The sequence below is a fragment of the Dipodomys spectabilis genome, unplaced genomic scaffold (assembly GCF_019054845.1).
Source record: "Dipodomys spectabilis isolate Male_0828 unplaced genomic scaffold, ASM1905484v1 ptg000127l, whole genome shotgun sequence".
Lineage (NCBI taxonomy): Eukaryota > Metazoa > Chordata > Mammalia > Rodentia > Heteromyidae > Dipodomys > Dipodomys spectabilis.
The window spans coordinates 3,747,588-3,760,583 of record NW_024870804.1 but is presented as its reverse complement, the minus strand read 5'-3'; the positions used below and the strand labels follow the sequence as shown (position 1 = coordinate 3,760,583).

General features: G+C 46.2%; 1 protein-coding gene across 2 annotated transcripts in view; it reads right to left on the bottom strand.

Annotated features, from left to right (window-relative positions):
• Prkcb (protein kinase C beta) overlaps positions 1-12,996 on the bottom strand; it is a 296,600-nt gene that overhangs the window by 137,395 nt on the left and 146,209 nt on the right. The window lies entirely within an intron of this gene.

Here is a 12,996-nt window from a genome sequence, read left to right as displayed (position 1 = left end):
TGAGGCCCTGGGTTCGATTCCTCAGTACCACATAAGCAGAAAAAGCCGGAAGTGGCACTATGGCTCAAGTGGTAGAGCACCAGCCTTGAGCTGAAGAGCTGAGGGACAGTGCCCAGGCCCAGAGTTTAGGTCCCATGACCAGCCAAAAAAAAAAAAAAAAGAAAGAAAGAAAGAAATTCATCTATTGGCTCCTCCCTGGAGCAAGGTCCCCCAAAGTGGACAAATAAAATAATAGGCCCCTTGCTTCCATCCCCTCCTCCCGTCTTTACGCTCCAAGCATGACTCTGCAGTGATCTAAACCACAAGTCTAGGCCTCATGCAGGCCAGCAGTTCATCATCATCTCAACAATAAAGTTCCAAGTCCAATGAACTAGGGCTGAGAAAGAAACTGCAAAGGGTCCAACAGCCATCGTTCTCTTTGATAACAGGACTCTGACTTGCAGCAGACTTGAGCAGGCCGCTCAGCGGAAGAGACCACATTTCCCAGCTTCCTTTGCAGCATAATGTGGCCACAGGATAGGGCTCAGGCCAATGGGAAGTAAGTGCTTCCGCGTCATTCTCTTAAAGGAAATGTGGGTAAGAGTCTTCAGCCCCATTCCCCCTTCCCACTGCCTGGAACAGGGAAAGAGGTCAAGGGGACAGCCTTGAACCCAAATTTGAAGCCATGGGTGCAAGAGGTAATGCCTTGTCCCCTTTGGGCTGACACCTGAGAGAAAGCTAAACTGTCTTGTTCAAGTCACTCTATTTGGGGCTATTTATTTATTATGGAAGTGTGAACAATTCCTTAACTAATAACCATGCCCTTCACAACCCGATGTGAGACACGGGGTTTAAGGGACAGATGCTGGCATTAGAAAGTGACAAGGTTTAAGGGACAGACGCTGGTGTTATAAAGCACAGGGATTCTTCCTAGTTGAATGACTCCGGGCAAGCAATTTAATCCTTTTCTGCTTCAGTTTCCTTGTCTGAAAAGTGGAGATAATGGCAGTGCTAAGACAGTGATTATAGTGTAACACTGCTGGGAGGAATAAGTGGATTAACCTGTGTGGACATCTTAGCACCACCTGGCGGCTTCTGTACTTCTTCAGGGTGACGCCCCCCTCCCCCTTCCCCAAATATTCCCGTGTGCACGCTCAGCTCTCAGCACACACAGCGCTTCATTTCCCAGTCACACCACAAGCTTCACACCCTCCAGCGCTGCAGGTCTTGTCTTCTTTGATAGGGGCTTCTACCATTTGGGCCAACGCCCCCCAGCATCCTTTCTCCTTTGATAGGCTACCATATGAGCCACGCCCCCAGCATCCTTTCTTCTATGATAGGCAGATGCTCTTCCATTTGAGCCACACCCCCAGCACCCTTTCTTCTATGATAGGCAGATATTCTTCCACTTGAGCCACGCCCCCAGCATCCTTTGCCCTCCCCCATCCTTCTTCCAGAGATGCTTTTCTGTTCCTGCTCACACTACAAAATCCCTTTCTGGGCACCGGTGGCTCATGCCTGTAATCCTAACTTCTCCTAAGGCTGAGAGAGGAAAGCTCCTGATCTCTGACCCTCAGAGGCCTGGACCATCTTCCTGTTGTCCCGTCAGAGGTGGTTGTTTGGTCAGTCGTGGGGCTTGAACTCAGGGCCTGAGCACTGTCTCTGATCTCTTTTTACTCAAGGCTAGCACTCTACCACTTTGAGATTGGTTGATTGGAGATAAGAGTCTCACAGACTTTCCAGTCGGGGCTGGCTTTGAGCCATGATCCTCAAATCTCAGCCTCCTGAGTAGCTGGGATTACAGGTGTGAGTCTCCAGCGCAGGACTCTCTAAAAGATTTTTAACTGCCACAAGCAATCCTGGTTACCTGAAGCCCATTGGCTCTGTCCAATCAGAACACACTAACTGGACCAATCAGAAGGCCTGTGTGTGATTTTGGGGGGGTGGGGTGGTGCTGAGGGATGCAGGCATGGATGAGGGGAAGGGAGGAGAAGGATGCTTAGAGGTTCTCACTGATGATTTACCAATGGGTTTAAAGCATTTCAGTATTTTCAGAACTGATACAGTAGTGCCAGGTTAAATAGCTCTGTCATGAACCAAAATCTCATTCCTCTCCCATCCTCTGAGGCTGTGGATGGAAAGTATGCATAAAAACCCTGACCTGGGGCTCCAGGCCGCCTCCCTAAGTCGTCCTTCTTCTTGTCTGACTTTGAGCTCATTCAAAGATGGTTACTGTCTTAGTGAACAGTGGCTCACTCCTGTAACCCAAGCCCTGAAGGCTGAGGTCTGAGGATCACGGTCTAAAGCCAGCATGGGCAGGAAAGTCTGTGAGACTCTTATCTCCAGTTAACCACCGACAACCGGGAAATGGAGCTGTAGCTCAAGTAGTAAGGCACTAGCTTTGAACTAACAAAACTAAAAGGCAGTGCCCAGTCCCTGAGTTCAAGACCCCAGTTCTGGCACAAACAATAAAAACAAAATTAAAAATAAAACGGAAAAAAAAATTCTGCACATTGATGCGACACGTGTGGTCGTATTTATTTAGCACCTTAATGCTGCGTGCTGTTTGTACTTCAAGGAATGTATTTTAAAATGAAACTGTTGAAGAACGTGAACTCAATGTGAGATCAATGTGCAAATCACATTTGTTCCACTATATCTGAAATGAGTGCTTAAATGCTCACCCCTGCGGTTTCAGTTTAAATTGTGGAGAAACACACAACATAGATTCTTGGTGGGGAAAGCCAACTGGTGTCACCTGCTGGGGACAATTGGGCCCTATTGACCAAAATTACAAATGCTTTAATAGTGACAAATGCCTGGCTCTGTGACCCTTCATCTCCTTTCCAGAAATTTAGTCTAGAAATGACCCTATATGTAACATGATTATTACATATTCATTGTTGCTTAACTGTAACTTCAAAAGGTTTCATGCATTTTTCTTTTGTTTTGGTTTAGTTTTTTGAAGTATTGAGGTTTTGAGCACTAGACCTCCAGCTGGCACTTTTACTGCTGAGCCATGCCTCCAGCCTAGATTTTTGCTTATTTTTGAGGTAGGATCACACCTGGGCGTCATCCACCTGTGCTTCCCAGTTACTCAGGTGACAGGTGCACACCAGGCGTCCAGCTCGTCAGCCTCAAAATGGCTTGAGGACATTTTCTTGTCTGGGCTGGCCTTGAACTACAATCCCCTCAACCTCAACCTCCAGTAGTTGGCAGCAAAAGATGTTCCTTCCTTCCTTCCTTCCTTCCTTCCTTCCTTCCTTTCTTTCTTTCTTTCTTTCTTTCTTTCTTTCTTTCTTTCTTTCTTTCTTTCTTTCTTTCTTTCTTTCTTTCTTACAGTTCACTTTATTATTATTGTGTCTCTTCAGCCAAGATGGCATCCCCAGAAGGTCAGAAGATTCTTGGTCACAAAGATGTACATGCTAAACTGAGTGCCTGGCTAAACTGGCTCAAGCCTGTAACTTTAGCTACTCGGGAAGCTGAAATATGAGGATCGTGATTCAAAGCCAGCCTGGGCAGAAAAGTCCATAAGATTGTTATGTTCAATTAACCAGCAAAATATTGGAAGTGGAGTGTATATAGCTCAAGTGGTAGAGCAACAGCCTTGAGTGAAAAAGCTAAGCTTGAATTGCAAGGCCCTGAGTTCAAGCCCCAGTAACAGCACGGGGGCGCGCGCACACACACACACGTGCGCGTGCGCGCACATGAGAAACAGAGGGGGGGGAGAGACAGGGAAAGAGAAAGAGAGATTAGAAAAGCAGAGAAACCTTCATTAAGACTGGAGAAGATGGGAGAAGCTGCCACGCGCAGGGTTGGAGGCTGTAATTACATAGGCACGGAGCCTCTCATGGGAAGACACTATAATTTGATGATGATTCTACATTCTGTTCTTACGGAAGAGATGAATAGAACTTGTAACTGTATGTGTATGCTGGTGAGTTTCCTGACGGTTTGCTTAAGTGACTTGAAACACGCCGCTTTCTTCTAGGATCATGACCTCCAGTGGCCAGGAAGTCATGGTTACACATCGCCTTGGGGTGGGAGGTCTAATGGGTAAAGTTGGTAGATATTAAATAGAACTTCCTGGGTTGAGTTCTGCACTGGAGTCAATGTTAGGGGTTCCTTTGTTCAAACTTCATACTTAGCTCTGACAGCTGTTTGCTTTTCTCTTGATGTGGGGCAAGTTATTCAACCCTTTGAGGTTTGAAAGAAGAAGAAGAAGAAGGAGAAGGAGAAGGAGAAGGAGAAGGAGAAGGAGAAGGAGAAAGAGAAGAAGGCCAAATTCATTGGTTAGTTAGAAATTCTGGAGGGATATCGTACATGAAACTGCCTAACAGTCACTGGTGACAAATAAGCATTCAGAACCAGGTGCCAGTGGCTCACACCTGTAATCCCAGCTACTCGGGAGGCTGAGATCTGAGGATCTTGTTTTGAAGCAAGCCTGGAAAAGAAAGTATGTGAGATTTTATCTCCAATTAACTATCAAAAAAAAAAAAAAAAAACAAGCTTGGGGCTGGGAATGTGGCTTAGTGGTAGAGTTCTTGCCTAGCATGCATGAAGCCCTGGGTTCGATTCCTCAGTACCACATAAACAGAAAAAGCCAGAAGTGGTGCTGTGACTCAAGTGATAGAATACTAGCCTTGAGCAAAAAGAAAATCAACAGTGCCCACGCCCCGAGTTCAAGCCCCAGGCCTGGCAAAAAAAAAGAAAGAAAGAAAGAAAGCTGGAAGTAGAACTGTGGCTCAAGTAGTAGAGCACTAACCTTGAGTGCAAAAAGCTCAGGGATAGTGCTTGATTGGCTCTGAGTTCAAGCCCCAGGACAAGCGCAAAAAGAAAAGAAAAGAAGCATTCAGTAAATGTACTTTGTTGTCATTTACCTTCTCTCATTATCTTTGAGGTGTGTGTGATACTAGGTATTGAACACAGGACCTTAAACCTGCTAAGCAAGCGATACACCTCTTTACTACATCCCTAGCTTCCTTTGCACCTTTTCCCTAGTATTTAAAGTACCTGTAAGTAGTTATGCCAAGGGGTTTCAACTCAACGTGCCAGTGTGTGAGTACAAAGCATCTTAATCAGTGTCACCCTTTCCATGGTTCTCCCTCATCTCTTCCAGCCCCGCCCATCCCCTCGAGTTCCCTGGTTCTGTTTTCCCATGTGTGTGTTGAACATTATGACTATCTTCACCCACTCTTCCTCCCTCCATTTGCCTACCCTTCTTCCCTTGATCCCACCCTCCTGGGTCACAACATATTCCAGCTGGTGTTCATTTTGTTCAATGATGAGTTAGTTGTTCAAAGGAGTATTACCACTGGAATCTTCCCCTGAGAATACCATACTTGCAGCCAATTTGTGTATATATGCATACTATTCTGTATACTGTGTGTGTGTGTGTGTGTGTGTGTGTGTGTGTGTGTGTGTGTACTGATCCTCAGGCTTGAACTCAGGTCCTGAACACTGTCTCTGAGCTTTTTTTTTTTTCCTTTCTCAAAGCTATAGTGCGCTCTACCACTTGAGTCACAGCTCCACTTCTGGCTTTTTTTTAATTTGGTGGTTAATGGGAGATAAGGATATCTCACTTTTGTCTGCTTGGGCTGGCTTCAAATGGTGATCCTCAGATCTCAGCCTCCCAAGTAACTAGGATGACAGGCGTGAGCCACCAGCACCCGGCCTATATAGGTTTCTTCTCTATGTTTGCAATGTAGATCTAATTTAGACCACATATGCAATTCTGCATGTCTGCTGGTGTGTGAAGACAATGCATCTTGACCCGTGTCACCCCTTCTACCATCCCCCCTGCCCCTCCTAGCATGTATGTCTAGTATATCCTGGTTTATAATCATTGGGATAAGTCAAGCTCAATCTCTTTTCTCATTGTTTGTAACACAGCTCCTCTGAGTTCCCTGGGACTCTCCACTATTCATCAGTGGTGGGGTTGTAATTGTTTTCCCAGTTTTTCATTTGCCTTTTAGTTGCCAATGATTTTTTCCCTCTATGCATAGTGCAAGTGTGTGTGTGAATGTGTGTGCACGTATGTGTCCACATGCATGCATGCTGAAATCAAGTGCAAATACCCCCTTACTCCTTGGTCTCTGTCTGTCCTGTGGAGAAACGTGGTCCCATCCTCTTCTTCCTCTCCTCTCCTGGTTTTCCCATCTTGCATGGAAACCATCAGCCCCCTTGGCATTCATTTCAGTGTGAGCTCTGAGTAAAGATGCTCATTTCTTTCTTAATGTTTAGTGAGGCGGAATGACAAATATCTACCATGCATCTTTTCCCTGCTGCTTTGAAGTGTTTCCTTGATCACATGCTAATTTCTTACAGATCCTTCACCTTCAATTTTTCTCTTCTGCTCCACTAATCTCCCTTTTCTTACCTCCACACCACACTATTTATTATAGATTTGGATCGTCATAGAATCTAGATACTTGAATATTACACTCATGTGCCCCAACTATTGCCATTACCGCCTGCCTTTACATTTATTCTCTATTCTTTTTTTCCTTAAATTGTGAGTGTGAAAATGTGTGCACATCAGTACTAGGGCTTGCAATCAGAGCCTGCATGCTGACCCTTAGCTTTTTTTCCCTCATGGATGGCGCTATACCACTTAAGCCATACCACTCTTCTGGCTTTTTGGTAGTTAATTGAAGAGTTTCACAGCCTTTCCTGCCCAGGCTGACTTTGAACTAGGATCCTCAGATCTCAGCCTCCTCAGTAGCTTTAATTGAGGGTGAACGTGTACTAATTGCAACTATTTACGGAGTATGGTGTGATCGTTCAGTGCTTATCCATCTGTTCTTCCAGACAGTGTGTGTCTGTCTTTTCTTATGCCTCAATGGATCAAGATGCTACTGAGTGAATGAGTGATCGATTGATTGAATCTGTACTGGGTTTGAACTCAGGATCTCCAGCTCTTGTTCAGCATTTTTGCTCACAGCTGGTACTCTACTATTTGAACCATGCCTCTGGCCCAGCTTTTGCTGGTTAACTGGAAATAAGAGTCTTAGGGGCTTTTCTGCCAGGGCTAGCCTCAAAATCTCAATCCTCACACCTCAGCTTCCTGAGGAGCTAAAATGACAGGCATGAGGTACCAGCTTTGGTTCCAGGGTGCTGTTTAGGAATGAAGAATCTGAGCAGATCAGAATTCAGAATCAAAAGCTATGCTAAGCTGGGTGTCTCCCCTGAGCTAAAGGCAGATGGGAAGGATGCAGAATCAGACCAGGCAGGAAGAAGGGAGGAGAGAGAGAGACAGAGAGACAGAGAGAGAGCGCAACACAGGAGATGAGAATAAATTCACATATAACTTGAGCCTTGAAATCCCTCCAGGCAACTCTGATCCCTTTAAACTTAGTTTGGGACTTAGGCATCCATTCCTCTGCATTTTACCTGTTTTAGTTTATTTCATTACTTTCACCTGGGATTTCTTTCATCATTTTCAACTGATGGTAGTTGCTAAGATACAAGGAACCATTTATGTAGTTCTTTGTAACCAGTTAAGATATTTGAGGAGCCTGTACTGATGCTCATGCCTGTAATCCTAGCTGCTCAGGAGACTGAGATCTGAGGATCAAGGTTCTAAGCCAGCCCAGGCAGGAAAGTCCATGCAACTCTTATCTCCAATAAACCACCAGAAAATTGGAAGTGGTGCTGTGGCTCAAGTGGTAGAGCACTCTTTGAGGTGAAAAGAGAAAGAGAATGTGAGAAAGAGAAAGAAAGAGAGAGAGAAAGAGAAAGAAAGAGAGAAAGAAAGGAAGAAAGAAGGGAAGGAAGGAAGGAAGGAAGGAAGGAAGGAAGGGAGAGAGAGAAAGGAAGGAAGGAAGGAAGGGAGAGAGAGGAAGGAAGGGAGAGAGAAAGGAAGGAAGGGAGAGATCAGAGGAGGTAACAAATTTGACAAGAAATGTGCTCACTACCTTGTGTATGTAACTGTAACCCCTCTATGCATTACTTTGACAATAATTTTTTTCTTTTTTATGTTTTGTATTGTAAAAATACTGTACAGAGGGGTTATAGTTACATGAGTAAGGTAATGAGTACATTTCCTATCGAGCATTGTTACCTCCTCCTTTGCTTTTCCCCTAATACAATAAAATTTAAAGCAGTTTTTGATCAGGAGCTTCCAGATAGTGCTGAGGATGCAGTAGAAGCAAATGTGTGCTAACTGCCATCAGTGTCTGGTTCTCTGGATGCCACAGGTTGGAAACTTTGCCATCCTAACCCTCAAACCCAAGGGCCCTTTGTGAGAAAGACGAGTTCCAAGCATTGCAGGCCGAATCTAACATCTCTGATCTTTCTTGCACGCCCTCCCCTTAGCAAGAGCACGGCTTGGGTGCCACTCCATCCAACAAAGAGAGCTGTTAGGGGTTGTGCCTGGCCTGGGCGAGGGGTGGACATGAATCTGCCCTGCAGGGGACGCAGGTCATAGTAACTGCTGAAGCCAGTAGCTCTCCTACTCATCAGGCGTGTGTGTGTGTGTGTGTGTGTGTGTGTGTGTGTGTGTGTGTGTGTGTGTGTGTGTGTGTAATTAATACTGGGTTTTGAACTCAGGGCCTTGCACTCTTCCTTGGCCTTTTCTGCTCAAGGCTAGCACTCTACCACTTGAACCATACCTACACTTCTGGCTTTTTGGTGGTTTAAAGAATCTCACACACTTCCTGCCTGGGATGGCTTCACATCATGATCCTCAGATCTCAGCCTCCTGAGTAACTAGGATTGACAGGCATAAGCCATTGATGCCTGGCTACCTGAAGTACTTTTGTTTGCCAGTCCTGGGACTTGAACTCAGGGCTTGGGCATTGTTCCTGAGTTTCTTTTGCTCAAGGCTAGCACTCTACCACTTGAGCCACAGCACCACTTCCAGCTTTTACCGTTAATGTGGCACTGAGGAATAGAACTGAGAGCTTCATGCATGCTAGGCAAGTAGTCTACCAGTAAGCCATACTTCAAGACTCCACATGAGCTATTTTTAAGGGCTTAATGTATCATTCATTCACTTAGTCCTCAGTGAACTCAACACCAAACTCCAAGGAGGCACAAGTTCTTTATGCAAAGTGATAAGCTATTTTTATAGAGTCTACACACATCTTCTTGTATATTTTAAGTCATCTCCAGATTGCTTACAATACCTAATACAATGTAAATGTTATGTAAATAGCATATTCTTTATGGAATGAGGACAAGGGAGTAAATAAAGCCTGTATGTGTTTAGCACAGCCATAATTTTCCCCAAATATTTTTGTTGTTCTTATTCTTGTAGTGGGGCTTGAATTCAGGGCCTGGGCACGATCTCAGGGTTTGTGGTTTGTTTTCTGTGGTGTGTGTTGGTTCTAGGGCCTGAACTCAGGGCCCCCACACTGTCCCTGAGCTTATTTTTCCTCAAGGCTAGTGCTCTACCACTTAAGCCATAGCTCCACTTCTGGCTTTTTGGTGGTTAATTGGAAGTAAGAGTCTCTTGGATTTGTCTTCTTGGTCTGGCTTTGAACCATAATCCCCAGATCTCACCCTCCTGAGTAGCTAGGATTACAGGAGTGAGCCACCAGCATCAGGACTGATTATATGCATTTGGGGGGGGGGGGGCGGGTACCAGTCCTAGAGCTTGAACTAAGAGCCTGGCTACTGTCCTAGAGCTTTTGTGCTCAAGACTAACGCTCTACCACTTGAGCCACAGTTCTACTTCTGGCTTTTTGCTGGTTTACTGGAAGTAAGAGTCTCACAGACTTTCCTGCCTCGGCTGGTTACAAACACCAAGCCTCAGATCTCAGCCTCCTGTGTGGCTGGAATTACAGGTGTGAGCCACTGGCCATCAGCAGGCCCCAATATTTTTAATCCACAGTTAGTTGTAATCACAGATGCAAAGCCATGTAATGCAGAAGACCAACCACAAACCTAAATTCCTATGACAAATGACAGCAAGGAGAGGTAGCTGATGCTCCACACACAAAGCAAATGGACTTGACCTGGTCAGGGAAGGTTGGGAAGGATTCCGGAGGAACTGATACCTGACCTGTGGCCTACAAAACTGTACTCTCAAATCTGGTGCACATTCAAATAAACCTGGGGCTTTGAAGCAGAGGTTCTGAGTTAGCAGAGCACCAGGAATCTGTTTAAAGCTCTGCAGGTGATTCTAACATGAAACCAGGACCGAGACTCGCTGAGCTTGTGGGAAGATGATCGCATCAGGATGAATAGCATGTGCAAAGGCCCAGTGGTGGGAGGAGAAGAGACTGAAGAATGCTCAGAGGGTAGGTCAAGCTGAACTAGAGGGAGTCATGGGGCTAAAACATGCAAGGCCCTTGGAGAAGTTCAACCAGATCACGTGTCTTCCATGGGTGGGGGGAGGCTCTTCGGAGATGGCGGGAGCAGGAGCCTTCTGGGAGGCCAGTTGAACACAGTAAACCAAATTCCTTCATGCACAAGCCAGGTTATAAACCAGCAAGGAGGTGAATGATCACACATGGTTCTGAGAGAGAGGTGGGGGGGAGAGGGAGAGGGAAAAGGAAAGAGAGAGGGAGAAGGAGAGGGAGGGAGGGAAGTAGACAGACTGCGGTTCTGGGTGCTGGTGCTCCAGTCATGAAAGCCTATCATATCATGAAGATGAGGCTCTGGAGCCAGACCAACTTCCAATCGAAGCTATCCTTCTTGGTCACATGAGCTGGCAGGCTAGAGAACTTCACTACCGGGACCCAGTTTCCTCCTCGACAAAACAGACCTAGAAGGGTCTCAGCAGGATATGGGGGCTCACATCTGTAACCCCATCTTCCTCAGGAGGCAGAGATTGGGAGGATCAACATTCAAGGCTAGTCAGAGCAAAAAGTTAGTGAGATGCCATCTCGACCCATAGGACAACCATGGCTGAGGTTGGTTTCATTGGCTAGGCAGGCACCTAGGGGATGATGGGAAGAAGATGCATTGAGTAGTGCCCAAGGCATGATGGGAAGAAGAGGCATTGAGCAGGCACTCAAGGCATGATGGGAAGAAGAGGCATTGAGCAGGCACTCAAGGCATGATGGGAAGAAGAGGCATTGAGCAGCACCCTCAGCATGATGGGAAAAAGAGGCATTGAGCAGCACCCTAGGCATGATGAGAAGATGTCTTTGAGCAAACACAGGGCATGATGGGAACAAGAAGCCCCATGAAAGGACCCAGGTTATCTTGTCACCTGCTATGCCTGCCACTTTGTATCTCTGTCTGCCCAAGAGTTCCCCTTTCTTCCCCTCTCTCTGATGGAAACCCTAATGACAGTTAAGACAATGCCTGTGGCCAGGCTCTCAAGCAACCATTCCAGCACATGCCAGAATCTGCCATGAGCGCTCTGACGCTATTAACATATTTAATATTCCACAGGTGTGGGTCTGTTAAGTCTCATCTTTCTTTTGGTACCGGGGATCGAATCCAGGACTTGGCACATGCTAGGCCACTGCTCTATTTTTGAGCTATTTCCCTAGCTTGTAATCTTCATGTTATAAGAAAGAAAGAAAAGAAAAAAGACAAGAAGAGTGGGTAAATATTGCACCCAAAGTGCACAGCTAGAAGGTAGCAGCTGAGATCCAGCTCTCCCCGCCCCACGTAGAGTAGACTTTGTAGCCCATGTCCTGAATCAACACACAACCCTGAGCCCGTACATATCCCCCCCCTCCTCCTCTCCCAATTATCCACCTCCCCCCCAACAGCCAGAAGGTATTGCTTAGGAGGGGGAAAAAAATCTATTTTAGAATAAGAACTAGGGAAAGGTGCCAAGCAGATGCTAGACAGAAATTCTTGAACTACTTTTTAATACATAGAAAGGAGAGGGGAGGGAAGGAGGGAGGGAGGGCAGGGGAGGGAAGGAAGGAGGGAGGATAGGATGGACCGGCTGGGAGAGAAGATACCCGGATGTGGGAATGGCAGGTGAGTCTTGTAGGCGTTGCGCTTCCCTGGTAACAGCAGGCACTGGATCAGTCCTTGGACTGGAGAAGGACACCTTGTAGAACACTTCACAAGAAGGAAGAGGTTGCTGAACCAGCTTGCAGACCCGGGTGCCCAGACACAAAAGGGGGGCGCTCTCCACTGCAGAGATATGCTAAAGCCTTTGAGCAATTTCTGCTACTAGCTTCTCAGGAGGCTGAGATCTGAGAATCATGATCAATACCAACCCAGGCAGGAAAGTCCGTGAGACTCTTATCTCCCATGAACCACCATAAAGCCTGGAAGTGGAGCTATGGCTTACGTGGTAGAGTGCTTGCCTTGAACACAAATGCTCAGACAGTGCTTAGGCCCTAGGTTCAAGGCCTAGGAGCAGGGGGAAAAAAAAGTGCTTTTGCTGTGTTGTTTGCCTTAACTAAAAGTCTCCCAACTTTGTATCCATGTCCTTTGATCTGAGCTATTTGCTATTGCAGTCGCTTTGCAATCAATCACTTCAGGATTGAAGAAGAAGAAGAAAACTCGCTGGTTAAGCATCAGGTGTAGAAGGCAAACTGCCTCTCGAGCAAAGCCTTCTTCTTATCATCTTAAAGCAAAGCACCCCACACTCTGGAGATCACCTTGCTCCTGTTCTGTTCCTGGAATACAGGGATGATAATCCTCCAGAACTCCTCCAAGGACAAAGGCTGAGCTAACGCTCACCCAGGCCTCACCTGTGACCCGAGATTGTGTGAATACCACAAAGCTTTCTCACCCCCTGCTCCTAATTCTCCCCATATGACCTGAAGCCACTCTCTGCACCCCCTAAAGACTGTGCTAACATGCTATCTTCCCGTGGCTGCCATGGACTAAATCTCCTTTCTTGGTGTCTCCTTCCATCACATCTCTTGATTTGGTATACAGAAATGAGTGGCCAGATCTAACTTAGAACTCCTGGACTTCGGGCCTGAGATCTGAAAAGCTGGTTTCAGAACTATACTGGGATCACTAGTCTTGTTTCTCAGTACTTTTCCGAAAGAACTGAAATCAGGATCTCAAAGAGACCTCTTTAGTCACTGAATAACACCAGTGCTCTTTGATAGATGACTGGATAAAGGAACGGTGGGGTATACATAC